The sequence below is a fragment of the Neltuma alba genome, unplaced genomic scaffold, assembly GCF_004799145.2.
Source record: "Neltuma alba isolate B1F8T4 unplaced genomic scaffold, ASM479914v2 tig00011698_pilon, whole genome shotgun sequence".
In the NCBI taxonomy this organism is placed as follows: Eukaryota; Viridiplantae; Streptophyta; class Magnoliopsida; order Fabales; family Fabaceae; genus Neltuma; species Neltuma alba.
In genome coordinates this window covers 191,851-197,449 of record NW_021636335.1, presented here as the reverse complement: position 1 = coordinate 197,449, position 5,599 = coordinate 191,851, and positions in this window count along the sequence as shown.

The following is a 5,599-nucleotide window of genomic DNA, read 5'->3' as shown; positions in this document are numbered from 1 at the left end:
CAACATGCAAAAACTCCCCTCTATTCAATAATGGCTCTATTACACATACTAACCTCATGTTGTTCTTTATTTCTATTTGCGCCCTACTTGAAACAGGCTTAAGTTTATCCATCAAGAACAGACTTGTAGGCTTTTTCTAACCGTTTTGGCATTGATTATTAAAAGTACTGATCATTGGAGATAATATGCATATTTTGCAACTATATCAATTGCTTTCTAATTTTCGAGACTTCCCTGTCATCGTGCATATCTATGTTTCTCATTCTCATTGCTTATTTGGGGTCTGAAGACAACGTTCAAAAGCTATGTGTGAAACATAAAGGAGAATTTCACAATTCATTTGGTAAATGTGTTGCAATGATATGGTACAAATCTTTAAGAAAAATGATTCCATTGGACTGTACTGTGGTGATTTCCTTCTTGGTTTGCGAGCATGAATAATAAGGCAGTGTTGCCTATATACATCTCGCAATGGGCTGTTGAATGGAAGCTTGCATATTTATCTGCCTATGTTGAAATTGAGAAGCGTATGGGGCCATCTAAAAGTTCATGCCCTATAAATTCAGATTAAATGTCCAAACCTTCACGACATGTTTTGCCATAAAGCATCGAGACCTTTGCTGCAACAATTGTTGATTCAATAGGCTTGGAGATGCCTCCTGTGAACTTTTTTGAGATAGCTAGTCAATATATCCGATAGTTAAGGCTTCCCTATGAAAAAGTTCTTCCTAAAGCAATGCTTATCTATGAATAGTCTTTATCTCCTTGTTTATGGATGTCCGAGTAATACGAGAGTTCCAAGGTGTGAAGATTACTACAATAGCATGAGGTTCGGGTATATAACGGGCTTGCAGATTATGTCGCAACTTCAATGCAAAACGTTAGTGGAAAAGGTCAAGGTGAATCCTCAGAGACGTAATTTAGTTGCGGAATATTGGTTGAAGTTGTAGTGAAGACTAATATTTTGGGTTATGATTGAGCTGATGTAGTTGTTCACGAGTTTGAAATGCAACAGGTTGCAGGTAATACTCATTTGTACAGCTACACTTAAATTGAGTGAAATAATATGTCTTTAGTGATGTCATAGTGTGCGTCGCATTCTTGTGTAGGCTCTTTAAACCCTCTAAACACCTCATTGTGCATGATATGCTGTAACACACTAATTGTAAATGATTGTATCTTGATTTTGGTTTAGGGTTTGGATCTCTAAATTTCTTTAGCTTAATAAGAATGACACCATGCATACTCACTCATTATCTTATTGGCTGGGATGGGGGAAGCAAAATCTACTTTAGTCTTTAATGCATTCACACGCATACATGTACATAGCTACGTTGTACATGTGGAAGAGAAGGAGTAGTTGGATTGAACAGATCAAAGTTTTAAGTGTGGAAGTTGTTTGTTTTGCCGCGTGTATATAATGGATCTACTTTCCCTCTTTTGTACAAATGTCCCCAACATGCAAAAACTCCCCTCTATTCAATAATGGCTCTATTACACATACTAACCTCATGTTGTTCTTTATTTCTATTTGCGCCCTACTTGAAACAGGCTTAAGTTTATCCATCAAGAACAGACTTGTAGGCTTTTTCTAACCGTTTTTGGCATTGATTATTAAAAGTACTGATCATTGGAGATAATATGCATATTTTGCAACTATATCAATTGCTTTCTAATTTTCGAGACTTCCCTGTCATCGTGCATATCTATGTTTCTCATTCTCATTGCTTATTTGGGGTCTGAAGACAACGTTCAAAAGCTATGTGTGAAACATAAAGGAGAATTTCACAATTCATTTGGTAAATGTGTTGCAATGATATGGTACAAATCTTTAAGAAAAATGATTCCATTGGACTGTACTGTGGTGATTTCCTTCTTGGTTTGCGAGCATGAATAATAAGGCAGTGTTGCCTATATACATCTCGCAATGGGCTGTTGAATGGAAGCTTGCATATTTATCTGCCTATGTTGAAATTGAGAAGCGTATGGGGCCATCTAAAAGTTCATGCCCTATAAATTCAGATTAAATGTCCAAACCTTCACGACATGTTTTGCCATAAAGCATCGAGACCTTTGCTGCAACAATTGTTGATTCAATAGGCTTGGAGATGCCTCCTGTGAACTTTTTTGAGATAGCTAGTCAATATATCCGATAGTTAAGGCTTCCCTATGAAAAAGTTCTTCCTAAAGCAATGCTTATCTATGAATAGTCTTTATCTCCTTGTTTATGGATGTCCGAGTAATACGAGAGTTCCAAGGTGTGAAGATTACTACAATAGCATGAGGTTCGGGTATATAACGGGCTTGCAGATTATGTCGCAACTTCAATGCAAAACGTTAGTGGAAAAGGTCAAGGTGAATCCTCAGAGACGTAATTTAGTTGCGGAATATTGGTTGAAGTTGTAGTGAAGACTAATATTTTGGGTTATGATTGAGCTGATGTAGTTGTTCACGAGTTTGAAATGCAACAGGTTGCAGGTAATACTCATTTGTACAGCTACACTTAAATTGAGTGAAATAATATGTCTTTAGTGATGTCATAGTGTGCGTCGCATTCTTGTGTAGGCTCTTTAAACCCTCTAAACACCTCATTGTGCATGATATGCTGTAACACACTAATTGTAAATGATTGTATCTTGATTTTGGTTTAGGGTTTGGATCTCTAAATTTCTTTAGCTTAATAAGAATGACACCATGCATACTCACTCATTATCTTATTGGCTGGGATGGGGGAAGCAAAATCTACTTTAGTCTTTAATGCATTCACACGCATACATGTACATAGCTACGTTGTACATGTGGAAGAGAAGGAGTAGTTGGATTGAACAGATCAAAGTTTTAAGTGTGGAAGTTGTTTGTTTTGCCGCGTGTATATAATGGATCTACTTTCCCTCTTTTGTACAAATGTCCCCAACATGCAAAAACTCCCCTCTATTCAATAATGGCTCTATTACACATACTAACCTCATGTTGTTCTTTATTTCTATTTGCGCCCTACTTGAAACAGGCTTAAGTTTATCCATCAAGAACAGACTTGTAGGCTTTTTCTAACCGTTTTTGGCATTGATTATTAAAAGTACTGATCATTGGAGATAATATGCATATTTTGCAACTATATCAATTGCTTTCTAATTTTCGAGACTTCCCTGTCATCGTGCATATCTATGTTTCTCATTCTCATTGCTTATTTGGGGTCTGAAGACAACGTTCAAAAGCTATGTGTGAAACATAAAGGAGAATTTCACAATTCATTTGGTAAATGTGTTGCAATGATATGGTACAAATCTTTAAGAAAAATGATTCCATTGGACTGTACTGTGGTGATTTCCTTCTTGGTTTGAGAGCATGAATAATAAGGCAGTGTTGCCTATATACATCTCGCAATGGGCTGTTGAATGGAAGCTTGCATATTTATCTGCCTATGTTGAAATTGAGAAGCGTATGGGGCCATCTAAAAGTTCATGCCCTATAAATTCAGATTAAATGTCCAAACCTTCACGACATGTTTTGCCATAAAGCATCGAGACCTTTGCTGCAACAATTGTTGATTCAATAGGCTTGGAGATGCCTCCTGTGAACTTTTTTGAGATAGCTAGTCAATATATCCGATAGTTAAGGCTTCCCTATGAAAAAGTTCTTCCTAAAGCAATGCTTATCTATGAATAGTCTTTATCTCCTTGTTTATGGATGTCCGAGTAATACGAGAGTTCCAAGGTGTGAAGATTACTACAATAGCATGAGGTTCGGGTATATAACGGGCTTGCAGATTATGTCGCAACTTCAATGCAAAACGTTAGTGGAAAAGGTCAAGGTGAATCCTCAGAGACGTAATTTAGTTGCGGAATATTGGTTGAAGTTGTAGTGAAGACTAATATTTTGGGTTATGATTGAGCTGATGTAGTTGTTCACGAGTTTGAAATGCAACAGGTTGCAGGTAATACTCATTTGTACAGCTACACTTAAATTGAGTGAAATAATATGTCTTTAGTGATGTCATAGTGTGCGTCGCATTCTTGTGTAGGCTCTTTAAACCCTCTAAACACCTCATTGTGCATGATATGCTGTAACACACTAATTGTAAATGATTGTATCTTGATTTTGGTTTAGGGTTTGGATCTCTAAATTTCTTTAGCTTAATAAGAATGACACCATGCATACTCACTCATTATCTTATTGGCTGGGATGGGGGAAGCAAAATCTACTTTAGTCTTTAATGCATTCACACGCATACATGTACATAGCTACGTTGTACATGTGGAAGAGAAGGAGTAGTTGGATTGAACAGATCAAAGTTTTAAGTGTGGAAGTTGTTTGTTTTGCCGCGTGTATATAATGGATCTACTTTCCCTCTTTTGTACAAATGTCCCCAACATGCAAAAACTCCCCTCTATTCAATAATGGCTCTATTACACATACTAACCTCATGTTGTTCTTTATTTCTATTTGCGCCCTACTTGAAACAGGCTTAAGTTTATCCATCAAGAACAGACTTGTAGGCTTTTTCTAACCGTTTTTGGCATTGATTATTAAAAGTACTGATCATTGGAGATAATATGCATATTTTGCAACTATATCAATTGCTTTCTAATTTTCGAGACTTCCCTGTCATCGTGCATATCTATGTTTCTCATTCTCATTGCTTATTTGGGGTCTGAAGACAACGTTCAAAAGCTATGTGTGAAACATAAAGGAGAATTTCACAATTCATTTGGTAAATGTGTTGCAATGATATGGTACAAATCTTTAAGAAAAATGATTCCATTGGACTGTACTGTGGTGATTTCCTTCTTGGTTTGAGAGCATGAATAATAAGGCAGTGTTGCCTATATACATCTCGCAATGGGCTGTTGAATGGAAGCTTGCATATTTATCTGCCTATGTTGAAATTGAGAAGCGTATGGGGCCATCTAAAAGTTCATGCCCTATAAATTCAGATTAAATGTCCAAACCTTCACGACATGTTTGCCATAAAGCATCGAGACCTTTGCTGCAACAATTGTTGATTCAATAGGCTTGGAGATGCCTCCTGTGAACTTTTTTGAGATAGCTAGTCAATATATCCGATAGTTAAGGCTTCCCTATGAAAAAGTTCTTCCTAAAGCAATGCTTATCTATGAATAGTCTTTATCTCCTTGTTTATGGATGTCCGAGTAATACGAGAGTTCCAAGGTGTGAAGATTACTACAATAGCATGAGGTTCGGGTATATAACGGGCTTGCAGATTATGTCGCAACTTCAATGCAAAACGTTAGTGGAAAAGGTCAAGGTGAATCCTCAGAGACGTAATTTAGTTGCGGAATATTGGTTGAAGTTGTAGTGAAGACTAATATTTTGGGTTATGATTGAGCTGATGTAGTTGTTCACGAGTTTGAAATGCAACAGGTTGCAGGTAATACTCATTTGTACAGCTACACTTAAATTGAGTGAAATAATATGTCTTTAGTGATGTCATAGTGTGCGTCGCATTCTTGTGTAGGCTCTTTAAACCCTCTAAACACCTCATTGTGCATGATATGCTGTAACACACTAATTGTAAATGATTGTATCTTGATTTTGGTTTAGGGTTTGGATCTCTAAATTTCTTTAGCTTAATAAGAAT